Below are 27,595 nucleotides of genomic sequence, written 5' to 3'. Positions count from 1 at the left end.
TTTTGTTTGGTATTCTTAATTTTAACAATGAAGAGACCCAATAACTTATCATTATTTCTTATCTAGGCTCTGACTGCTGGATAGAGTATCATGGATTAAATGGTTCTTTAAAAAGCGTCCTTTCTACAATTTTTTTATTCAGACTGCCTAAAGAACCCACATGCCTTGAGATGCTAAGGATCATATCAGATTTACAGAAAAGTACAAAGATTTTTTTCCTAAACCATTGCTCACATAATACCCCATCACCCCTAAAAATTTAGGTTTATATATAATGCCTCCAATAAAAATATTCTCCCAAATAACCATGATGCAACATCAAAATCAACAAATTAACAATGATATATTATTACCCTATAATCTATATGCCCCACAGAAGTTTCACCAATTATCCCATGGATGTCTTTGGTAGCAGAGGGATCCAATGGAGTGTCATGGGTTGTCTTTAATCATCATATTTGTGTAATCTCTTTAAATTAATATTTACAGGTTTGAAAGTTAGAGGTTAGGTAATTTCCAGAAAGTTCTTCAATTTGGAATTCTCTGATGTTTCTTCAAAATTAGATTTCAGTTATGTATTTTTAGCAGAAGTATCATAGAAATGCTACTATGTTCCTCACGTTGTATACTATAAAGTAATGCATAATTGTATTTTCTCATTACTATTAATAATAACTTCTACCACCTGATTAGGGCAGTATTTACCATGTCCCTCCCCCTGTAAAATCCTCTTTCTGTCCTTGTTAATTGGTAGATAATTTGTGAACAGATTCCTTGAGACTACTCAGTCCACTGCTCATCAAACTTTTACCCATACCCATTAATTTTACCATCTACTGACATTTTGTGGATAAAATGATTATACTACAATGGTTCTCAAATGGTGGTTTTCTTCTAATTCTGCTATTCCTTTTCTTTTCCCCATTAATTTATGATATCACTATGGACTCAAGCCTATTTTATTTAATGAGATATAATTTGACAGTATGACTAGTGTGATGACTGTTCAAGAATTGGTCAATGAGTGCTCCCTTTTAAGTAGCTTCTGTGTGCTTTAGATGTAAGTCCCTCATTCTCTGAGTTCTTTTCTACTTTCTGATACAGGGGGATGTGTGTAGCACATCTTGTCCTATTCTTTCACTGCCCCAGCCTTAGCAGAGACACCTACCTTCATGGGCTCTATCTCATGATTTACTTTATTTTTGAGATAGGGTGTCAATCTGTCAACCAGGCTGGGTGCAGTGACACAACTATAATTTACTGCAGCCTCAAACTCCTACGCTCAAGTGATACTTCTGCCTCAGCTTTCTGAGTAGCCAGAAAGGACTACAGGCATATAGTACCATGACTGGCTTTTAATTTTTTTTTTTTTTTTAAATAGAGACAGGGTGTCACTATGTTGACCAGGTCCCAAACTCCTGGCCTCAAGTGATCCTTCCATCACGGCTTCCCAAAGTGCTGAGATTACAGGTACGAGCCACCATGTCCAGCTATTACCACTATCATGACTTTCAGACTAAATTATTTAGGAAGGAAGGAAGAGAGAAACAAAGCCAAAGTGCTATTTTGTTTAGAATGGATAACTTGCATTCATTTCCTCTGTAGTTGACTATGTCTTTTCCCCCAGTGGTCCCAAGTGCCTTGAATGGCAAGGCTGATTATAGGGTCTGTTCAAGGAAGAGCGGAATATACAGTAGGCAGACTTCCTCCAACACATAAATACCAAAGCAAGAAAACTTTTGCTTTCTGGGGATAGAATTTTCTGGATTCATTTTACTCCCAAGAAATATACCTTTTCCTTTTCCTAAAAAGGAAACCTTTTATTTTAGAACAGTTTTAGATGTATAGATAGGTATTCTGTGAAGATAATATAGATTTCCAATGTGTCCCACACCCAGTTTCTCATATTATTATCATCTTAAGTTAGCATATTTTTATCAAAATTAATGAACCAATATAAATATATTATTATTAACTAAAGTCCATATATTATTCAGATATCCTTGGTTTTCCCTAATGTCCTTTCTTTGTTTCAGGATCCTATCCAAGACATCACATTACATTTAGTCTCCCCAGGCTAGTCTTACTTGTGACAGCTTCCTTGTTATAGATGACTGTGTTAGTTTTCTATGGCTGCTATAACAACGTCCACAAATTTGATGGCTTAAAAAGCAGAAATTTATTCTCATACTGTTCTAGAGGTCAGAATTGTAAAATCAACTTATCAACAGAGCTACACTCCCTCAGAAATCTCAAGAGGAGACTTAGCCATTGATTCTTCTAGCTTCTAGCGGGTACAGGTTTCCCTTGACTTGTGGCTCCATCATTCTAATCTTTGCCTCTGCTATCACATGGCCTTCGCTATACCTGTGTCCACTCTTCTGTGTCTTACAAAGATACTTCTCATGGGATTTAGGGACCACCTAAATAATCCAGTATGACTACCATATAAAGATCCTTAACTCAAATGTATCTGCAAAGACCCTTTCCTCAAATAAGATCACATTCACCAGTTCTGGAGGTTAGGACAGGGACATATCTTTGCAGGGGGTGTTATTCAGCTCACTATATCGACCCTGACAGTTTTAAGGATTACTAGTCATATATTTTATAGAACTGTGATGTATTGATAATATAGTATGGACAGGAAGATCACACCGATAAAGTTCATTTCATCCTATCATATCAAGGGAACATGACTTACCACTGTAAATGCTGACCTTGATGGCCTTCTGTATTTTCTTCAGTAAGTTTTACAGTTTTGTGTTTTACATTTAGTGATATGATCTATTTTAAGATAGATAGTGATATGATCTATTTTAAGTTAATTATTGTATAAGCTATAAGTTCTATGTCTAGGAAGATATCTAGAACTTCTATGTCTAGAAGTTCTATGTCTAGGAAAATGAACTTTACCTGTGCGGCAGGAAGATCCCACAGGTAAAGTTCATTTCATCCTATCATATTAAGGGTACATGACTTATCACTGTAAATGCTGACCTTGATGGCTTTCTGTATTTTCTTCAGTAAGTTTTACAGTTTTGTGTTTTACACTTAGTGATATGATCTATTTTAAGTTAATTATTGTGTAAGTTGTAAGTTCTATGTCTAGGTTCACTATTTGCATATGGACATCTAATTGTTCTAGAACCACTTATTTTAAAGACCTTTTTTTCCCCAGTTTATTCTTCTGTTAAAGATCTGTTGACTATATTCATGTGGATTTATTTTAGACACCCTATTCTGTTCTGTATTTATTCTTTCACCAATACCGTAGTGTCTGGATTACTTAAAAGTAAGAGTACTCCAACTTTGTCCACTCTCTTTAGTATTCTACTAGCTTTTCTTACAGCTTTAGAATCAATTTGGTGACATCTCCAAAATAGGTATTTTTTTTTTTATTTTGCTAGGGACTGTATTAAATCTGGAAAGAATAGATATCACAACAATATTGAGTCTTTCAATCCATGATACAGACTATTTCTTCATTTATTTAGATCTTCTTTAATTAGTACTTTGTACTTTTCTATCTATAGATTTTGTATATATTTTCTTAGATTTATATGTGGAGCATTATAAAAGTTTTGAGATGAAAAGAAATCAAGAAGCATAAGATCCACACAGATGGAAAAAATGAAGCCCTCCCAGCAACACTGATATACCAAGCAAGTTGAAATTTGGCTGGGTGAATCAGAAAAGACGTTGTGGACTGTGTTTCTTGGAAGTGAAATAATGGAACAAAACACAGACTGTCTCAAAACTTTTGTAGTGGCCTATATACCTAAATATCTCATTTTGGGAGGTACTACTGTAAACTGTACTTTCTAAGATTAAAAATTTGAGGACTTACATATATAGATCACGTAACCTACTTGGACTTGAGATTTCTTATCTGTACAATGTGTATAATATATGTAATCCCTGTTCTCCCTACTATAAATGGTTAAAAGATGAAACTTATATATAAGTAAGAAATCAGTAAATATAAGGATCATTAAATGCATTATCCTTCCTATAAGGGTGAGGAAACTAAACTCCAGAGAAATTAAGTCCCTTGACAAAATTTTATTAGGAGCACAGAAAGAATGGAAGTACACATAGCAGAGGCGAAGGGTATTAAAAATCAAAATTGGTCAAAAGGGACAGTCCATAAAGAGAGTTAGAAAAGTAGTTAGAAACAGGGTTTAAACTAAATTATACATATAATGAGGAGAAAATAAAAGTTCCTGACCAAGACAAAGCATGAGATAATTACTACAGAGTTTTCTGGAAATTAATCTGACTGGTAGATAAAGTGGAATAAAACAGAGAATGGGAAGAACAGTACAGTGTCCCTGTACACAGCTGTTCCTCGGTATCTGCGAGGAATTGGTTCCAGGACCCCTGAAAATACCAAGACCTATAGATGCTCAAGTCTCTTACGTCAAATAGCACTGCATTTGCATATAACCTATGCACGTCCTCCTGTATACTTTAAATCATCTCTAGATTACTTATAATACCTATAATAATGTGAATGCTATGTAAATAGTAGTGATACTAAATTTTTACTTATGTTTTTTAAAAAATATTTTAAATCCATAGTTGGTTGAATCCACAAATGCAGAACCCAAAGATACAGAGGGCCAACCACAATAGATTAGGGTCTTGAAAAGAATTTTAGAACAAGAAGGGAACTTACATAATCTAATCTAATGCCCTCATTTGTGTGTGTGTGTACATATATATATTCATGCACACATACTGTAGGTTATTTTTACTAGCAAAGACTGGTACGTAGGGCACCACCTGCTTTACTCTCCCTGTAATGGTAGTTAACGTGTGCACTTTTTCTTAGTCATTTCTCTTTTTGATCCTGAAATTCATTTGAGTATTTTAAGAAAAGTGATAGAAGAAGAGTAACTAGTTAGGAAGAGCTGAAATGAGTCAAACAAAGAAACAGTACGACCTTTTAAACAGCTCAAGTCTAAACTCTCCCTACAGAAATTCTGAGGACATCATTTATTCTTTTGCTCTTATAACATCTGCACTGTTTTTTAAAAATTATTTGGCTCATCTGTATACACTCTGTTTTCTGGGTAAGGCAACTAGAAGATGGCTGACAGCAGACACAGAAAACTTTCCTATGTCATTCAGACTTGATGTGCATTTCTGGATGAAGAAAAAGAGCAGTCATGATCATTTAAAATCCCAGGAAATGGCTGTGTGATAGAATTTGCCGTTTACTGCTTAATTATTCCTTTATATTATAGCTGAAGGTTACATTGTCTCTCCAGCATTTTCTTATCTTGGCTGCTTTTCTCTTTCATCCAGAGCTCAGTTTCAAGGTTGAAATACATTATGATAATCACAGTAAACCAAAGGCATGCCAATTCCAAACTCTCCATAACTTCATGCTTTTCCCATCAATTTTGCTTCAGTTAAAAGGCCAGTTGAAGGAAGAATGTATGAATAAATCTGAGCTTACAAATTCTACTGCCACCATTACCTCAGAGAAGTCTTTTTATTAAATTTGTCATCTTCACATTACATTATATATTATAAAGATGGCATGTATATAAACATCTTCCAAAATTAAGTGACCCTACATTAGAGAGCTAAAATTCCTGAAGTAAAGGTTCCACACGCTTTACCTAAATGATTTATTGTCCAATTCTAATATTTTTAGTACTTCATATTTCTTCAATTACTTCTCTCTCAAAGCCAGTGAATAAAAATAACAAATAGAAATATAAATTATTTTTATTATTAAACTACAACTCACAACTAACTTTCATGCATTTTTCAACTACAGCCTGAGGACAGAAACCATGACTAATAGCTAAGCCAAGTCCCAGGTCTGATGCTTACCATACCTGACACTAAGCATATCATAGCTTATTTGTTTTTTTTTTTCTAGTGCAAAATTAATTTATTAAACTAAATCTTGAAAATGTGTGAGATGGTTTTGGGGCAGAATGTTTGTTTTTTTTTCATCAGTGAAATCCCTAGAAGAGGAGCACTCATTTTCTTGCAAAAGCCATTATCTGTTCTGAGTGGAGACTGCATTTGTGCCTACAAGCCCCATGTACTAAGCAACAGGGTAGCACTGGTGGAGTACAGCCTTTTTTAGAAAGTATGTGGCAGCCAGAAGAGTAGTGCTGTGACCTATTTCATACCCTGTGGGGTCTCTCTCTTTGAAGGTTGCAGTACTGAGGTGATAGACCAAACCAAAGATATCTCCAAAGCACATGTTGACACCTTATCCTGTCAGTGGCTAGACTCTTATGGGCTGGGGTCCCATTGAGTACCACCTGAGGCCAGACACACTCAGCAATATGTCCCAACCCAAGAGGAAACAGTATTCATCTTCTGGCAGCTACCTTGGCTACCTTTGGAGGGTAGTGAATTTCAGACAGGCAATAGTATGATGCCAGCTGAGTTGACGAAGTCTATGTGATTAGCATCCCTCCAAAAGGCAGTTAATGGTATTTATGAATTTTTTTCCCTCCCTGCAAACCAGCTCTGCTGCATGTTCATGGGATGTGGACCAAACCAAGGAACACAAGGTGTCTAAGAGTAGGAACAGAGCAACAGCAACAGAGGGAAGAAATCTCTGCTAGGCTACATTGTTTTTTGTGGCCTCTGATAAACGCAGAGTAGCCACAACAGTGGACTGGTCACCGTTCTAGCTAACATTCTGGATTCCAGCAGCCTGCTATACTCCTGAATTGTAACCATTTGCGTCAATAAACAATTTGGTCTGGAGGGTGCTGCCACATCACCCTAGGGTAATAGGAACTCAAGGGGTGGAGTCTATCATAGGAAATGGACAAGGCTAGGTATAGCCAACAGCTTTGCTGCTATAAAGAACTGTCACTCCATTACTGAGAAGCATTGCAGAACCAGTGGAAATAGAGCTGACTCTGTCACTGACAATTTCTCCATTACTTTCTTTAGACCTGCTTGTAGGAACAGGATTTTCTTATCATGAAAGTGAATATCATGTTCCGAGGCACAGGCTGTGGCAACACTTACCAGGACTCCACCTGACACCACCACATCATACATTGTGCCTGCTGAGGCACCAGACCACTTCTAGCAGAACACCAGTGGGCCTCTGTGGACAACTGCAGGCGCAGCTCTCCCCGCCTCCTACCGGCTCAAAGCAAGCTAGGCTGCCATGGTGCTGACCTGAGCTGCTGCTTGAAGAGCCCTCTAAGCCCCTACACACTTTACCTTCTTCACATGTAAAATGAAGAGACTGGTAAATTGCCAGGAATAAGCATCAACTATCCAAACTTTTGAACTTCTAATGCTGTCATTTTCATAAAGAACATAGGGTCTTTTTGAAAACATTACTAGGATAAAGAATCTATGGAGTGGCTTGGCACCCGAAGCACAATGGTTACACTGAGGCTGGTGGGTTCAAACCTGGCCCAAGCCAGCTGAACAACAATGGCAACTGCAGCAAAAAATAGTCAGGCATTGTGGCAGGTGCCTGTAGTCACAGTTACTTGGGAGGCTGAGGCAAAAGAATCACTTAAGCCCCAGAGGTGGAGGTTGCTGTGAGCTGTGACACTACAGCACTGTACTGAAGGCGACATAGTGAGACTCTGTCTCAAAAAAAAAAAAGAAAAAAGAAAAAGAATCTATAGAGTTATAGTCATGAAGGAAAGACTAGTATAAGCAATTAATAGATACAAACATTTGGCTTAATAAAATGTTAAAATCATAACAAAAGCCTTCCCTTAGAGTTCATACTAACCAGCTTTCCTTTGTCTTGGCTAAACTGTTTGTCTGTAAAACCACACCTGCTTCAGGACTTATGCTAACTACCGCTTCCAGGTTCCCACTCCATGAAACCTCCTATCAAAGCACTTCAACCAGACTATGCACTGCTTCCTTATTTTGTACAAGATGATGATTTTGTACAAGATGATTATTTTGAAAGGTGGATCACACAGATGTCAATGGGATTGTGCATTTTAGCTTTTACATGTCCACCTCAACAGAAGGGGGAAAATTTAGTGAAAATGCTGAAAAAGGGAACCTTGGTGTCTTTGTTCCTGCTCTTAAGTTCTAAGTAGATAAGCCTGGAACATTTAGTTTGTGAACTTTAAGGGGAAAAACTGATTATTCTTATTTTGTTCCAGCCCTTATGATACCTAACAAGTGTTAGGAATGCACTCACTACTTAAAAAATATTGAGTAAAGAATTAATAAAAGGTTAAAAATTTAAGGATTTAAAATTTTTTTAAATTTAATTTTTAAAATTTAAGGATTAACACTGCACACACACTTTTCAGACATATAATATTAACAGGGATTTGGCAGAAGAAATCTACTTAAATGACTATTTTAATGTAAGCTTTCATCTGACAGTGTGAAGTACTGGAAAGAGCACAGGAAAAATCACACACACCTGCACCTGTAACTTATGTCCCCTGCACCTTCATGTCCTCATTTGTAAAACTGACACCAACTTAGTTTACAGGGTTGCTATAAAGATTAACCCTGGCTCGGCGCCTATAGCTCAACCGGCTAAGGCGCCAGCCACGTACACCTAAGGTGGCGGGTTCGAATCCCCAGCCCGGACCCGCCAAACAACAATGACGGCTGCAACCAAAAAATAGCCGGGCATTGTGGCAGGCGCCTGTGGTCCCAGCTACTTGGGAGGCGGAGGCAGGAGACTCGCTTGAGCCCAGGAGTTGGAGGTTGCTGTGAGCTGTAATGCCACAGCACTCTACCCAGGGGGACAGCTTGAGGCTCTGTCTCAAAAAAAAAAAAAAAAAGATTAACCCTAATGTATAGAAAGCACCTATTAGTTCCTGCTCTATAGTAGGTACTTGATAAATATATGGCAATATTATGTGACTTACTCCCCACTGCAACTTCAGGCTTAATAGAGATAAAAACCTTTTCCTTCTTACTTTATTTTGACATACCCTTCATTTATATTTAAGTCCCTTCTGATCACATTCCCATTAATAAATTTCAGTTATTTATTTTTCTCTTAAATGTCAGCCTCACTGTAAGTTCTATTAGGAGGAAAAGCTTCCATACTTTAAGAGTAGAGAAAAATCAGTTTTGATATTTCTTTGCTTTTCTGAAGTCCTAGAACAGTAATAACATTTATGACACTGAGCACTGAGTTTATGAAGTAGTAAATAGCTTTTGTGGCTGATTAAGCATCTCTGTTTCACTTCATATACTCTGGTACCATAGGCATTACCCCTTAATTAAATGCTTGTTTATGTTACACAAGGACCTTTCCTGGTCCTGCACCTTTTAACAAATGTTATAGTGTGGGGTAGGGGGAAGCAAGCTAAATTATTGAAGGAGATGCTGTTAATACTGAAACTTCTGCTCAAAGTTGGGTCAAGAAGATGACATCATATATAATCAAATCTAAAAAGAAGAAAAAATCCAGAGAAAGATGTCCTTTGGAAAGGTATCAATTTCATTTGAAATGTCTGAGTTTTAGGAGTATAAATAAAACCACAAATATCATGTAAGAGGAGAATATTCCTTTTCCAATTTTTTTCTGGAAGTAAAATAGTCACTTACAAAGGCATTTTATAATTTTCATTGGATATTAATATTTTAGCAGTTGAATAGGTAAAGATCAGAAAAGCGCAGTTTATGTCATCACCAAAGATGAATGTGTCTTCTTTCACAAGGGTTTTATCTCAGAGTAAGATAAAGCCCTAAGTTGAGAAACCTTAAAAACCCCGGACAAATTATCCTCAGGATTTTGAGGTTACAAAAAGTTCAGCTACCACCACTACTTTTACCTCTCAATTCAAGCATCAAGTAGTAAATCTGCACTTCTGCACAGACAAGAGGAATGACATCATAAGACTACCACAAGTTATAATTCATGACAAACATGTATTTTCCAGCAAGGAAAAAAACTCATCTTTATAGCTCCAGAAAAACAACACTCTACATGTTATAGTGTTAAAATACTGAATATAGTGTATTTATAAAATTGAGCAACTGATCACAGATTGAAAATGATAGTAATATGCAAATGTAATGGTTAATAAAGTGAAGAAAGTGGTTACACATTAGATAAATCATCAATTATACCAGTTTCTATCACCTAACTGTCCTCTATCCCCACCTCCTATTTAATCCACAATAAAAAGCTTGGATGAACAGCTTTTCTGATCTGTAAGTTCATCACCAAATAATATTTCATAGGTTCTCAACTAATTGGCTCCTGTAAATTTTTGATTTGCATTAAAAATATATAAAGTTGTTTTACATACAGTCATTAATGGGAAAGAACATAGTGGTGAGTAGTCCAAAGCATTCAATCAAAATTTTATGTATTCAGGCCAAGAATAATAGCTTAGGCCTGCAATCCCAGCCTTTTGGGAGGCAGAGATGAGAGGATTACTTGAGGTCAGGAGTTTGAGATGAGCCTGGACAATACCATGAGATCCCATCTCTACAAAAAATTTTTTTTAAAAATTGGTTGGGTATTGTGCTATGTACCTGTAGTATCAGCAACTTGGGAAGCTGAGGCAAGAGGATCACTAGAGTCTAGGAATTCAAAGTTACAATGACCTATGAATGGGTCACTGCACTCCAGCTGGATGACAGAAGGAGACTGTTTCTTAAAAAAAAAAAAAAAATCCTTTATATATTCAAATAGGATGATGAAAGAACTTAAGCCATAATATATGAGGCACTGGAGCTATTCTTCCTGGAGAAAAATACTTAGGGAGGACGTAGACATCGTAGCTGTCTTAAATACACGTGTTGTCACTCCACAAAAAGTGGTAAGAACTAAAGCCAGTGGACAAAAGTTGTAAGGAGGCAGAGTGCAGTCTACTATATGGATGACAATCTATTACATATGTCATAGAGAACACACAGAAACTAAGTAACACTGAATGAGGTAGCTAGACTAAAACTCAATGACTCTAAAATCTCTTTCAACCCTTAAGTCTGACTTCATAATATATGTTTAAACTTATGACTAATTTGAATATTTTTGAGGAATTCATGAAGTCATAAAAAGTTCTAATTGTGAGATTTAGGTTTAGGGGTCACTGAGTCATTCCGTTTACAAATCTCTTATGGTCCTATTATATAGCACCACATAAGCAAAACTTAGATTACTCAGATTTTTTTCTGAACAAAGTAAAATGTTGCTTTGTCTGTTTCTTATCAAAAAACCCAAAGAAACAAAACTAAAACTTGGAGAAAAATGGCTTGGATTGTAGAGAAGGTTTTGATCAAAGGAATCTAGGTTACTAAGAACCATATGTAAAGAACTGACCACAAAGTCCAGATAGAACAGGAATCTAACAGGTTGGGAGAAATGAGCAGTTAAGTGAAAGTTTTTTGAAGAGTGGAAGCAGAAAAGTTACTTTTAAAGATAAGGGATATAATCAGTGTTAAAATTAATGCAACTATCTGCTCTTCAACTTCTTCAACTATACCAGTTTATTTAAAAAACAAGGATGTGTGTGAAAACCCCACACTGTACCCCAGAAGTGCATTAATGTACATAGTTACCATTCAATAAAAAAAAAAAACAAGGTAAGTAAAACTTATATAACAAAGGCTTCTTACCTCAACCGACTTGGGGATTGCTTGAAGAAGTGCTGAGATCTGAAAGGTGAAATCTAAACAATGAATACTTTAGACAGGAAAATAACAATGTGCAAAGACCCTGAGATGAAGGGGAGCATGGTATGTTTAAATAAAAGAAAACAAAAACAAATGAGGCTTGAGAACTAGGAAGAATCGATTCTATGCAGGATAATTTAGGTTTCACTCTGTAGCCTAAGATCCTTAGGAAACCACAGACCACTTTTTTAAACACAGGGCCACAATGATCAGATCTGGAGTTTGAAAAGATCACTGGATGCTGGGTAAAAAATAGATTTTATAAGTTCTCAAAGTAGGTGCAGAAGAAACCATTTAAATACGTTATTAGGATGGTAGCCTGGGAAAAAGTGATTGCAGTGAAATAGAAAATGGATAAAATAAAGTATTTCCAATATGATTATTGCCAGAGTTATTATGTGATAACAGAGGTTGAGTACAGGAATCTTTGGGATGGAGAATTTAGGAAAGTCTTCTGAAAGCCCAGCTTTGAGTCTTAAAGTATTAAAAGGCACTGGGAATATAGCAAGAATTTAGGGCTTGAAGTAATATTCTGAGATAAAGGAGGTCATACACAGAAAACTGAAGACAATCCAGAATGAAATCAGGAGTGTGTCTGGTGTTGTGGTATGTATGGGGACACAGTCCTAAGATAGAGCTGGGTCACATCCTCTAAGATCTGAAAAAAAATTTGAACTTTACACTAGAGACTATGCAGGGCCAATACATAATTTTACTGAAGAAACAAGATTTTAATCTGTCTTTTAGAAAGATTACTTAGATAGCGAGGTGGTATGAATAGCAGGGAAATTAGGTGTGAAGGTATGAAGGGTTGTATGATTTATATGAGTGAAATTAATGAGGGTCAAAACCAGTGGAGGAAGAAAGGAAATAAAATGGGACAAAAATATTTACAAAGTAGGAAAAATACAGCGTGGTAACCAAGTGTATCTGGAGAATTAGAGAAAGGGACAATAACCATTTTTAGGTTTCTGTTCTGGAACTAGGTAAACAGTGAAATCTTCTGAGGATACAGAGACTACAGTAAGAACAGATGACAGGTGACACTGACCAAGTAAATGACAAATATTGCTACATTTCATTTTTAATTATAATGAAACCCTAACCCTAATCCTATTCTGTACTTCATTATCAAACCTGAGTTCAGGGGAAATAGGGGTAATACTGATACTACACTATTCTTGGTGTTCCACTTTATTGAGCCTTATACATGGCAGGTCCTCAACAAATATTTTGTAAATAAGTTAAAATTAATTCTGCCAACCAGGATGATATCTGAATTGACCAAGGGTACACAGAAGTAATTTAAACACACAAGAGCTTACTTTATTTCAGGCAAAGGCTGAAATTGGGCAGACTAAGCATGGTTTGACTACAAGTCAGTAACAACATCACAAAACCAAATTCCTTCTATTCCCTCAAATTTGTTCTTATACTCATGCTGAACCTGTCTGTATGCATCAATTCTAGATTCCTAGCAAGAAGGCGGCTCAAGGCCCCTAGATATCTCCTCCCTCTAGTTTTGACTTTTGAGTATAGAAAGCCCTCCCGGCAGACTTATACTTACACTTCCCTGACAAGCATTATATCACAGGCCAACCCTGACTGAAAGATATATCTAAGAGAGAAGGCGGGGAGTGACAAAGTAGTTAGAAATAGATATATAATGAGTCAACATACATTTGACACAGCAAAACTTATGTTGGTTTATCTGAAGTCTTAAAAAAAAAAAAAAAAAAGGGAGGAAAAACCAGAACCAGAAAAAGAATACTAAGAAAAAAATAACATCTTCTAGATCTTAGTTTCTAACACCACGCTCCAGTAAACTTAACAATTTGAAGCTTTTCTACTTTTTTATTGTAGACATTTATTTCTATCAGTTTTCCTCTTGGCACTAATTTTTGTATCTCATAGATTTTGGTCTGCTGTGCTTTCACTTGTTTAAACAAACTTTTAAATTTCTTTCTTTCTTTTTTTAATGAAAAAAGCTATGAACCTTTATTTTTTTGAATCTACATTGATGTACTGTCTCTTCATTGACCCACTGGTCATTCTAGAGCATACTGTTTAATTTCTATGTGTTTGTATAGTTTCTAGTGTTTCTCCTGCTATTGACTTCTAGTTTTATTCCATTGTGGTTAGAAAAAATACCTGATATGATTTCAGGGGTTTTTTTTTTTGGTTTTTTTTTTTAATTTTTAAAGACTTGGTTCTGTGGCCTAACATACGGGCTATTCTTAAGAATGATCCATGAGCTAAGAAGAAGAACGTATATTCTGCAGCTGCTGGATGAAATATTTTGGAAATATCTATTGTTAATTTTCTGTCTGGATGGTATGTCTGATGCAGAAGTGGGGCCCTGAGGTTTCCAACTATTGTTGTTGTATTGGTATATATCTCTTTCTTTAACTCTGATATTTCCTTTATATATTTGGGTGCTCCAGTGTTGGGTGCATATATAATTGGTACTGTCATATGCTCTTGATTCCCTTATAATTATATAATGACCTTCTTTGTCTTTTTCAGTTTTCGTCTTGAAATCTATTTTATCTGAGAGAAGTGTATCTACTTCTGCTCTGTTTTGGTTTCCATTTGCATGGAATTTCTTTTTCCATCTCTTTACATTCAGACTATGTTTTTGTCTCTATAGGTGAAGTATTTCTTGCAGACAATATATAGAAGGGTCTTATCTTTTAATCCATTCAGCCACTCTATGTCTTTTGATTGCAGAGTTTAGTCAGTTCACTTACATTCAACGTTATTACTGATAGGTAAGGATTCACTATTGCCATGTTGTTATTTAATTTTTGGTTGTTCAGTGGTTCTCTTTCTTCCTATCTTCCTTTGTATAAAAGTGGTTTTCTCTGGTAGTGTATTTTAATTTCTTACTTTTCACTTTTTTATCTGTTGTAGGATTTTTTGATATTACTATGAGGTTTCCCCCCTCCAAAAAAATTTATAACCAGTTATTTTAAACAGATAACAACTCTGCTTACAGACAAGGACAGGGGAAGAGGGAAGGAGATAGAGGTTTATGATGTATGGCACACCTCTTGGGGATGGGACACAATGTAAGAGGGACTTTACCCAACAAATGCAATCAGTGTAACCTAATTCTTTGTACCCTCAATAAACTCCAAACAATAAAAAGAAAAAAGAAAAACAATTGGCAGTGTTACTCTCCAAAATAAAAAGGACAAAAAACAGAGAAAACTAAAATAAATTACACTTTAACTCCATAACATACCCCTTCATTTTGACTATTTATTGTTCTATTTATATCTTCTTACACTATCTAAAAATTTGTTGCAGCTATTACTTTTGATCTGTTTGTATTTTAGTCTCCCTACTCCAGATATATAAGTGCTTTACATACCACGATTATACTGGTGTAATAATTACTTTCAGTAAAGTTGCACGATGTAAAAATCAAGATACAAAAATAAACAGCATTTCTATATGCCAAAAGCAAATAATCTGACAGATTAAGAAAGCAATCCCATTTACAATCTCTACAAAAAAATCTAGAAATAAACTTAACCAAAGTGGAAGATCTATACAATGAAAATTATAAACCATGGATGAACGAAATTGAAGAGGGCACAAAAAATGGAAAGATACTCCATGCTCATGGATTGGAAAAACCAACATTGTTAAAATGTACACACTAGCCAAAATAATTCACAGATTCAATGCAATCTCCTAACAAAATACCAATGACCTTCTTCACAGAAATAGAAAAAAAGTCTTAAATCTGTATCGAAACACAAAAGGCCCAGAATAACCAAACCCAATAACAGTCAATGTGAGGTTTCATTGTAATAACAAAATGCCTTCTTTGTCATGAAAATATTCTTTTCTTTTCTTTTTTTTTTTTTTTTTGCAGTTTTTGGCCAAGGCTGGGTTTGAACTCGCCACCTCCAGCATATGGAGCCGGCCCCCTACTCCTTTGAGTCACAGGCACCACCCATGAAAATATTCTTGTGCTTAAAATACTTTGTTTTTTCTCTTGATAATCATCATTGAAACTGCCAATATATGATGTAAAACTAAAGAGCTTTTCAATGATTCTCCTAAACAGGATTGGCTGTCTCAGTTATCCATGGCCTCATGACCTTAGTTTTCTTTTTTTTTTTTTTTTTTTTTTTTTGCAGTTTTTGGCCGGGGCCAGGTTTGAACCCACCACCTCTAGTATACGGGCCCGGCTCCCTACTCCTTTGAGCCACAAGCACCACCCTAGTTTTCTCTTTATTATCTAGCAGCCCTATTACCAAGAGAAATCTTGACCTTAGTCTCTCTTTATTCTCTAGTATCCTTGCTACCAAACGAAAGCCCAACCTTAGTCTTTGTATTCCCTAGTGTCACTGCTACCAAGAGCAATCACTTGGTACAGAATCCCATAATAAAATGCCTATCCTTACCAGACTGTAAATATTTGTATATATAGCTGTCTACTCCACTGACCTCCTCAAGAATAAAAGGATAAAAGACTGGATCTCATGTATTTTATATACCTGCATATAGTAGGTCCTGGGGAAAATTAGAATGATTGCTGCAAAACCCTCCAAAGAAGAACAATTCCACTACTTGAGAATTTTATTTCCAAGGTTTTTTAGACAGAATAAAATATAATAGCTATACTAACAATTGTGCTTTGCCTCTGTTGTTCACTGTTTTTAATACCTGAAAGTTAAATGACTTTATCTAGACCAGGTAGTTGAGCTTCCTATTTCTTTATGCTAAAGTTTAAGACTTTAGAGACATACAGTAAGATTCTTGGGGCAGAAAGTGTGTCTTATTTATCTCTGTACATCTAGTACTTAGTTATGAAATGTAGGTTCAATAAAGGTTTGCTGAATAAATGAATTGTTAAATTGATCCACACTGTATTTTCATGCTGATGAAAAATAATTACTAATATTAGACCCATAATCCATGTAGAAAAAATCCTGAAATATCTGTCCCACTAGGGTTTATACAGTAATTTGATATGGAACAGTGATGTATCAAATTGAACTCAGTTCTTAGATCTCATCTAGAATGAAATCTGAATAACACATTCTCTGAAAACCCTTCTCTTGGTGTGTCCATGGCAAATAAATGATGCTGAGCTGTTAAGCACTCTTATACTATAAAGAGGATAAATGAGCAGTGACAGAGCCACTGAAAAGCCAGAAGCAGTTAACCTTCTTGTAAAGTCTATATTTTCTTGGCAAATTAAAGTTACCAAGAGGAAGTATTACCTTTCTGTTTTAGAAATGATTTTAAAGATAACTGAGAAGTCTCTGGATATACTTTCCCTCACTAATGAACAAAATCGAATTTTCTTAGCTTACACATTAAATGATGATTTTTCAAACTGGGATCTGAAAATCCAGCTGTGTCCTACTGCTTTCTTCTGCCTGTCCCTCTCAATGACTAAGATTCTTTGATGAATTTAGGTCATCCTAAAATATAATCAACATATACTGTAGTTATATGTTCAATTGAAATAATAAATTAAGATTTTTTTAAATAGCCATAAATATAAGGCAATCATGTGAATATTCCAGAGAGTTGTTGGCATAAATTATAATTTTTAAAAAATAAACTATAACCATAGGCTAATCTAACTTTTACAGTTTTTAATCTAATATTATATAGTTCGAATTTGTCTACTAAACATTCTAAATTGTAAAAGAAATCTGCATTCAAAATAATCTCTATAGACTATACACCACAAAATCTCCCCATTTGCTAAGCCATTTTAACTATTTGTTTTAAACACTGTTAAGTCCCACTCTCCCACTCCCCCTCCCCCAACACACAGATTCATGTTGGATTTTAGAGAATGATATAATGAACTCCAACACTAGGGGTCTATTAACTTTGACAAAGAAGACTCTCAAAAACATCAATAACACACATTTTTAACTACTTTTTGTAAGGATAAACCGTAATACCCCAGGTCTTGATAATCTTTCATATAAATAAATAAACAAAAATTTTAAATTAGGAAAAAAAAAAAAAAGGACACAAACTATCTCCAAGGAAACAAACGCAAAATCATTTTGAAACAAAATCATACCACTTCATATGAAAGAAAATCTACATTTTTCTCCTGCCATAAATGAAATCAAGGGCTAGAAAGCTCTGTTCTAAGATTCCCTTCTTGTTTAATCTGCACTTTCCATCCAATGATAGTATTCTTTGAATACAGGGGATATTTTTCTCAAACTTCTAATCTAAGAGAAAAAGAAAGAATTCTTGGCTCTTGGATCTAATAAACCACGAGTGTTGAAAGGACAACTCCCTAAGATGTTAAGATGATTCTGAAATTGATAAACTCTCATTTTCCCCCAACACAGATCTACAGACACTAGTTCTATATTCTTGATAATGATTTTATTATAGACACTGGGTCTATAATATATAGACCACATAATATACAGACTATATATAGACACTGGGGCTATATTCTTGATAATGATTTTACTTAGAGAGTAGCTTGACCTGTAGAATGTATATTAAAAAAGATATTATTATGATAAATGAGTTCATGCTATAGGCAGGCAGGTAGTTAAAAGAAAAGATATTTCATGTATCATATTTTAAAAATCTTCAGAAATTCAAGTTTAGTAAGGCAAAGTAATCCCAATAGGGCCCACTATTATTGGCCTTAAATAAACATATTTAGCAACAAACTACCTCCAAAAATATTTATTAGAATATAATAAGATCTGGAGTTTGGGACCAGCCTGAGCAAAAGCAAGACCCCATCTCTACTAAAAATGGAAAAATTAGCCAGGAATTGTGGCAGGTGGGTATAGCCCCATCTACTTGGGAGACGAAGGCAAGAGGATCACTTGAGTCCTAAAGTTTGGGGTTGCTATGAGCTATGATGCCACAGGACTCTACTTAGGGCAAGAGAATAAAATGCTGTCTCAAAAAAAAAAAAAAAGAAAGAAAGAAAAAGAAAAACAAAAAGAAATAAATGTATCCTTCAGAATATGCAAAGAATATCTAAACATTTTTTTATATAGCTCTTTATTTTCCACAGCAATTAATACTACCATTGGACAAATAATACTTTGAAAAGACTATAAATAGGTAATGCAGATTTTAGAAATAAAAAAATTCAAAGATTTTCAAACTAAAAAGTGTTCCCAGGTGATTACCAACATGCTATAAATAGTATATTGACATTTTAATAACTACAGAGTCAATCATTTGGATGTTAGGTTAAAGTGGTCCCACATTCATCAGCTTATAGTTCTAAATTAAGTAAATCATTATTGGGGCAAAGGTATACTTAAAATGAAACCAGCCAGTTAAATAAAGAATTAACCCAATGAATCATTGTAAATTCCTATGCCAATAAGATAAAAACCCAAACTTGGCTCTAATGTACTTTTTTTAATTGTTGGGGATTCATTGAAGGCATACAAAGAACCAGGTTACGTTGATCACATTTGTTAGGTAAAGTCCCTCTTATAATTGTGTCCCGCTCCCAAAAGAGGTGTCACACACCATGACACCCCACCCCGTCCCTCCTTTCCTCTCTTTGCTCTCCCCTTTGACAATTTAGGAATTAATTGATAAGCACACTATAAAAGGAGGGGGAAAAAACTGTTGCTTTGTCAACAGTTTTGTCAAAGCACTCTCCAACAGCAACAGGGCACACTGACTCAAGGATGCTTCAACATCACTAATAGCAATAGCTCAACTCCCTCACTGCTTTGTGATGACCACTCCTCTTGCAGTTCCAATAGAGATGACTCTAATCTGATAATGGAGCCTTTACTCTCCAAAAACATGTCCAAAAATCACTTTATAATATCTCACATGGATTCTAATCCATCGATTGGCTTATCAGCACAAAAACAGTTTTTAAAGTCTTTCCTGGTATGATCCTCAATTTCCTCTTCAATGAACAAAAAGTATATGTACCTTATACAAGTTATTGAGTTTAGAGACAACGTATACAAAGCTTCTAACAGAGGGACAGTATTTCGCAGGATATCTGGCACAATTACACATTTTGAATATACTACAAAACTGTACAACAGTAAATATCTTTAAAAAGAATGAAAAATGAGACCTCAATTGAAGATCTGATATTATATAGACCAAATTTAGTAACTGAGAGTGCCCCTTATAAAAATTACCTAAAAACTGTAACAACATTAACAAAAGTTCTATTCAATAAAGGCAAATGTAAAATGAGGGAAATAGAAGAAAATAATATTTTACTTTACTGATGTGGAAACTAAGGCTCTGACAGATATTCATGCAGCTACTTTAGGATTTAAGCCAGTTTGTGTGATGGCAAAGCCTATTTCCTTTCCACAGTGCCACACACACTTCATAGAAAAGTAATTAAAAAATTCAGAAAGCATAAATGTTATAGACAAGACAGTTGTTTTTTAAACAAAGGAATTATTTTCACTGAAACCTTCAGGAAGAAACGATAAAAATATCAGTTCTGGATCACTGGAAATTTGCACTGAAAATCTACATGCCAAACAGAGCAACGAGTCAAACACAGTAAAACATTTATTCACCATGCAAGTCGTTTAGTAGGTAAAGAAAGATACAAAAGGTAAAGAAAGTCTTAGACTATACAGTTCTTCAGAATCTAAAAATATAAGATATTCCTCTAGTTTCATGAAAAAGAATCAATCATATTTATTTTTAATTAATAGAATAAAGTACAACCAACAAGCCATGGTGTAATTTTGCTGTTTATAGAACAAGTATCACTACAAATTTACAATTTACTTGTAAAGCATGATTTGGAAAAAAAATTCAAAGCAAAATAAAATTTTATCTTGTCCTCTCCTTGCATCACCTGGAGGTTATCCTCAGAACAACAAGCCAGAAACTCTATTTTCTAGTATCTATTATTAGAGGACTAAACACTGCCAATAAACACAAGGTTTTTCATTCTTGACTCAAATTATGCATACAGATAATAGCACTCAAATTATGCATACAGATAATAAAGCATTTTGTTTTGTTGTTTAGGAATTCAATCAATTCTACATGGTCTATAGCCAAGTCTGAATCCCAGTCTCACTTTCTTTTTTCCCCTCTCTGCCAACTAGCGTGCTCTAAGTTAGAGTGAGTTGGTTTATAAGTGTCCTAATAGTTGATGTAATAAACAAATCAGGAAATAAGTCAGAGGAGGAAAAGCACAGTTCATTCTAATGATACATACAAATGATTTTCAGGAAATGAATGCAACAATCAAGGACAATGGAACATGACCATTCTGTTGAACCACATATGGCACAGTGTCTCATAAGAATAGCAGAATGTATAAGTCAAAAATGTGTCCTTACAGCACTGAATTTATCAATGATATATTATAATACATTTCTACAGATTACTTCACAAAGGAAAAGAAGGATTATAGGGAAAATACTAAATATAATCTTCTTTAGCTCAGGAAAAAGTATGTAATTTCCTTCCTCAACTAATTGTTCAATTAAAAGGTTAGGCCTACCTACCCTCAGAATCACAAGACAGAAGGAATTATAAAATATATACAATAAAATATATATACACACACATACACATATATATATTTAAAATTTTAAATGCATATAATAACTTTGAAATCAGGAATTATAGCCCTCCTCTATAAAAATACTATAAAAGCAGAAGTCAATTTTTTTCCCCTGATTTTAAAATACAGACAATTTAAAAAACACAGGTCTGTATTAAACAAATCATCAGCAATCCCACCAGAGATAACTACAGACATGTTGCTGTATTTAATTATGTCCTCAAATAACAGTTTATGGGTATAAGCTGCAAATCCAGAATCAAACCACTTATCAGTAGTTCAAGCTACCATCATCTCTTGACAAGGTTATCATATAATAATATATAATAATAAGATAAGCCTCTTATCTCTAAGCTTCTATCCCTGTTCCTCTCTAGTCCATTCTAGACCAGACATCCAAAAAGATCTTATTTTTTGAATATTAGTCATATGTCATTCCTCCACTCAAAATCCTACAGTGGCTTCTCACCACAGAATAAAGGCCAAAGTGCCTACATCGTCCTCCATTTTCATCCCTAACCCCTACTTCTCTCATGCGCTCTCTCCACTGGTTTATCTATGTCAGCTCAGCTGACCTCCATGCTCTTGGGGAAACAAACAGTTCCTTCCACCAGGTATACACTTCTCCCAGATATAAACATTGCTCTTTCTCCCTAAACTTTTTTTAGGTTTCTGTTCAAATGTTACTTTTCAGAGACTTCCTTGACCCAATTTATATAAAGTAACAATTTTCCCTTTTTTCCTCCCTTGGTATGCCTTATTACCCTATTCTGTTATATTTTTCTCTAAAGTACTAATTGACAAATTATATTTATTGTTCTGTCTCTACTAACTAGAGTGAAAGTTCCATGAAGGCAAAGAAAGGACCTGTTTTTTTCCCCTCAATGCTCTCTTGGTCTCAGAACAATGCCTAGGTTCAGTAACCACTAAGCGTTTGTGTATGAATGGCTGAATAATTGTACAGTAATTGCGATCAGAGTATACCCAAAATTTATACTCAGCTTTGGCAAAGTATTCCTAACTGTTGCATGCATTCCTTCAAATGTAGTATATACTATAGATTATTTCTAAATTCACAATATCAAATATTCTTATATATGCTACATATACTTTATATCCTTGAATATATGTCTTCTTACATTGCTCTGATAGTTTCTCTAGGATAACATATTTTTAAAAATTGTTGAATCAACAGTATTTAGATCATAAATGTTTTTAATACATTTTCTAAACTGCTCTAGAGAACAGCTTCAGCAATTCTACTACTATTTTTGTTTCATTTGGTTTCTTAAAAAAATTTTTAAATAGAAAAATCAGAGAGAAATAAAAATTTTATTAGTTACTGAGAGTGAATATTTCCAACCACTCTCTCTCACACTGGCATTATCATTTTAAAATAGCTTTACCAATCTGGTAGATTTTAAAGAGATGGTGTTGTTTTTTTTTTTTTAAAGGTACCTCGTTTTATTTTCAGTTTCTTCATTTACTCATGATATTGGTAATGTTTTCCCATGTTTATTGGTTGTTTCTATTTTTCCCTATTCATAACTGCCCATTTTTCTATTCAGGTATCATTTTTGTGTTGATATAGAAGAACTCTTCATGTAATAAGTATTAAACTTTTACCATGGGGCATAAATATTCTTTCTCATTTGATACATACCTTTTAATACTTTTTATAGTATTTGACATATTTTTATCCACCCAAATAACTTTTTATACATGATTTGTTTAATTTTACATTTAAAAGAGCCCTCCTCTATAAAACCAACATGCAATCAATGGTGGTATCTGACTGCATAGAACTCTGGATATTTTTGTTGTTGTTGTTTGCTTATATATTTCTTTTCCATAATAATTATGTATGCTTATATAAGAAAAAAGTTTTTCTTAAATGTTAAAAATAAGAAAGTGTTTCTCCACTACTCAATTATACCATATATTTGTAGTACATTTCCTCAATTTTTTTATTCCAGTTTAAAAATATTTCAGTTATTTTATTCATCTGAAATCTTAGCTTACTGAATACAATTCTAGTTTTATATTCTTGCAATTTCTAAACCAATTTTCCTAGCACTGGTGATTGACTAATTCATTGTTTTTCCCAATGAATTGAAATGACATCACTATCAAACACTAATACGTCTTTTTTTCTAGCTTATTCCATTCTTACTCATTATCACATGGTTTTAACTATTGCAAGCTTATAAAAATTTTCTAATATTTGGTAGTACAATTCCAACTTCATAAATCTACTCTTTCACAAATTTTCTTTTAAACTTATTCTAGATCAATTTCAGACAAATTTATTAAATTCTACTATTCTACCTCACCTCTGAATCGAAAAAGTTCATTAGGATGTTTATCTGAACTGGATTAAATTCATAGATTTGGGAAAAAGCCATAAAATAGTTTTCTTTATCAGAAGTATGTTTAATCTATTTATTCAAGTCTCTTTGTATTCCACTATAAAACTAAGTTTTAAAAAAATAATTTCTGCCTTATTTTGTTGTGGCTTTCTAAATATTATAGGGTTTTTTACTATTATCCCTTCTAACTAGATATTGCTTGAATACTGAAAAAGTGATTTCAGTATATTTAGATCATAATAACTATATAACTTAACATTAGACCCAATAGGCTTTTAAGGTAATTTTCCTTTTTTTTTTTTTCGAGACAGAGTAGAGTGCTGTGGGTGGCATCACTGCTCACAGCAACCTCAAACTCTTGGGCTTAAGCGATCCTCTTGCCTCAGCCTCCCAAGTAGCTGGGACTACAGGCGCCTGCCTCAATACCGGTTATTTTTTGTTGCAGTTGTCACTGCTGTTTTAGCTGGCCAGGGCTGGGTTTGAACTGGCCACCCTTGGTATATGGGACCTGCGTCCTACCCACTGAGCCACAGATAATCTGTGAATAATGGTAATTCTGTCTTCTCTTTTATAATGACTATACCTCACCATGCAATCTTTCTGGTTCTGGCATCCTTTGTTCCAAGAAGTTTTCCGATTTTGCTGACTTTCTACTTGTACCTGCTTATGCTTGTTTCTCAAAAGTGGATATTTAGTGGGATTTACTCCGCATCTCTTCCACTTACAACTTACACAGGCTGCTTTTTCATGGGAAGATAATTTGTGTGTTGGTTCTGCACATCTTCATCAATTCAGTTCCTTTCATATTATCTCTAGCAGAAATGCCTCTAATTTTGAAAAGCCCAACAGGAAATGTTTTCATACTTCTCTCTGTATTAATTTTGGATCAGCAATGTTTTCTTCTCTTTTCTATTTTTTTGAATACACATGCTTCATCTCTCTCTTTCTGATATTCCTGCTCTTTGTATATTTTATCTCCTGGCTTAACTTCTTCTGATCTTATTTTCTCATCATTTTCATCCCTCCCTCTCTTGACTTATCATTTGGAAAAGGTTTTACAAGTTTGTCTATCTGCAGTGTCTAATTTGCTATTCACCACATCCAAGGTAGATTTTAATTTGGTAACTGTATTTTTGGTGTCTTCAGAATCTGGTCAGATTACCCCCTTGTCATTACAGTTATCCAGCTTTAATGACTAAATCTTTTTGAGAACAAAAAGCTTAACTGACTGCTAGTTAAGAGATCCAGCAACCTGAACGGGATTAGAAGAAGACGTGGAAACTAAGGCTCTGACAACTATTCATGCAGCTACTTAGTGATAGTGTTGGGCTTCAACTCAGCCCCTACTGATGGGAACTTAGTGAATAGGCTACCTCCTAAGACAGTTTCCTTCTAGGGAGGTACTGTGAGTGAACTCCAGATTGATAAGCACTGTTTACAAAGTCCAAATGCACCTGGTCTAAGAGGCAAGAGAAATTTAAGTGCTGTGTGAAAACGTGCATTAAGATATTTTGCCCTTCCCATGTTAAGGGTTCTCAGAAAGGTTTTCCTAAGTGGTTCCCCGCAATTATGTCTTTCATTTCAGTCCCATCAGCAATGCTGCCTAACAAAAATTATTCTGAGTTTTCTGGCATGAGTGGCACTAAGCTCCAGTTTCCAACACACATGCAGGGTTTTTCCCATTCATTTATTTATGTACTAGCCTTTATAAATCTTTACCTTTTTAGATAGGTAAAGATTGAAAACTGTTTTCTCTGTGATTCTGCCCAACACTATTATCTGCATTCTTATTGCCCTATGTCACGTTGTCTCTTACTACTTTAATTAATCCATGCTTTTAGGTAATACTTTCCAATTTTCATTTTACCTATTCAAAGGGATTCATCAATATGCCATCTCTCCCACCCCAGCCATCACATTTCAGGAAACAAACATCACACCAAGAACATCTTCCTGGGAAATCTTTTACCAAGTGAGGTATACTGATGGACTGGTAGGATCCTGAATGGATATAGTTAATAGGCTAAGGTACCTATGTATTTTAATTTTAGAAAGAAAGATGGGAAGAATAACAGAATGAAATGAAGAAAGCTGCCAAAGAAGATTGCAGTGAGTCCCAACTTTCAGAAATAAAGCAAAGAGGTCTCCCCAAGCCACAACTCCCAAGCGACAGATGAGCACAAATTCTAACTCATATGTCCTACACTTATACAGCTCAGAGGCAGAGTCAGCCTCCAACTCATTCATGTTTGCAGTCCAAGAACCATGATTGGTGCAAAAAAATTAACCATTCATTCACAGCCTCCATAGCTAAACTGTCCACATGGCTGGGGGGCAGAGTTATTAATATTTGGCAGTGAGGGCTCACCTTCATCTGACCAAAATGCTCTGTTTATAGGAACCTTTACTAGGAACCAAAGCAGCTTTTACATCTCTGAGTCCTTTCTGAATGAAGAGTTGATAAAACCTACTTTGATTTTATATTATTCATAAACAAATAATTTGGTGGTCTGCTAATTGTGTCCATGAAAGCAACTCTTCAACTGAATTTATTTGTCCAGGTGCTTACATGAAAAATAGTCTATATCCTCATGCACTGCTCAAAGGAGTATAAACTGCCTAGTTATTTTACACGGCAATGTGGCATAATTTAGTAAACTTAATAAAGGAAACTCAGCAACCCACCAATCACATTTTTGAATAATACCTCCATAGGATAGAGATCACAGCCAAGTTCTATCAGTAGAAGAGTATATAAACAAGATGGATACATACTCTATATGGATAAGAATATGCACATGACAGAACATTTCACAGCAATCAGAAGTAATGAACCAGAATTGAATATAGCAACAAAGACAGATTGTCTAAATGTAATGCTGGATAAAAAAAAGGTTGGGCACAGTGGCTCACACTGTAATCCTAGTACTCTGGGAGGCTGAGCCAGGTGGATCGCCTGAGCTCAGGAATTCAAGACCAGTCTGAGGCAAGAGCAAGACCTCCCTCTCTACTAAAAATACAAAAACTAGCTGTGAGATGTGGCGGGCCCCTTGTTGTCCCAGCTACTCAGGAGGCTGAAACAAGAAGTCACATGAGCCCAAGAGTTTGAGGTTGCTCAAAGCTATGATGCCACAACACTCTATCCAGGATGACTAGTAAGACTTGGTCTCTTACAAAAAAAAAAGGAAAAAAAATGAGATGAACAACCCAAAGTTATCTGTAAAAATTACAAATATACAGGATACACTACATATTTTCTAAAGATACACAAATGTCCAAAGACATATATTAACTAGATTAGAGCAGGTGCCTCTAGGGATAAGTAAAGATAGGGAGATGAGTAGGCAAAAGATAATCAATCAAGAGGTGGGCTTAGCCCTCAGGATGCCAACAGTAAGAAGTATAATTATATAATGCTTGTGCCCCCAAAGTTTGGGAAAGAGAATGGGTAGGGGAGTAAAAGAAAACCAAATAAATTCAACTGGAACAACTCAATATAGTCATGAAAGCTCTATTTGAAAAGAAAATATTCTAAGTATGCTAAGACAAAATTAATATAGTTTATTTTGGGCTTAGTGCCCATAGCTCAATTGTTAGGGCACTGGCCACATACACCGGGGCTAGTGGGTTCAAACTCGGCTGGGTCTACTAAAACAACTATGACAACTACAACAACAACAACAACAAAAACAGCCAGGCTTTGTAGCAGGTGCCTACTATAGTCCCAGCTATTTGAGAGAGTGAGGCAAAAGAATCACCTAAGCCAAGGAGTTTGCGATTGTTGTGAGCTGTGATGCAACTGTACTCTAGTGAGGGCAACATAGTGAGACTCTGTCTCAAAACAAACAAACAAACAAAAACCACCTATCTATCTAGTTTATTTTGAAAGGAGACAGGAAAGATATTTATTGAGAAAAGAAACTTTCAGTGAATATTTATTTAAAAATAAAAGAAGAAAATTCATTGAAGATTATAACCAATAATATAAAGTAACTCTATGTCTGAAGTGAAGACTCTGATGACTAGTCTGAAATTAATAAGTCTGTAA

At 35.0% G+C, this 27,595-nt stretch overlaps 1 protein-coding gene and 1 pseudogene across 2 annotated transcripts in view; both read right to left on the bottom strand.

Annotated features, from left to right (window-relative positions):
• The window catches only part of PEAK1 (pseudopodium enriched atypical kinase 1), a 306,357-nt gene that overhangs the window by 204,073 nt on the left and 74,689 nt on the right, over positions 1–27,595 (bottom strand). The window lies entirely within an intron of this gene.
• Positions 6,440–7,046, bottom strand: LOC100942783 (annotated as a pseudogene).

This window comes from Otolemur garnettii, unplaced genomic scaffold, assembly GCF_000181295.1.
Source record: "Otolemur garnettii isolate 467f Iridium unplaced genomic scaffold, OtoGar3 scaffold00011, whole genome shotgun sequence".
Taxonomy (NCBI): domain Eukaryota; kingdom Metazoa; phylum Chordata; class Mammalia; order Primates; family Galagidae; genus Otolemur; species Otolemur garnettii.
The sequence above is the reverse complement of the archived record's forward strand: the minus strand, read 5'-3'. Positions and strand labels throughout refer to the sequence as shown.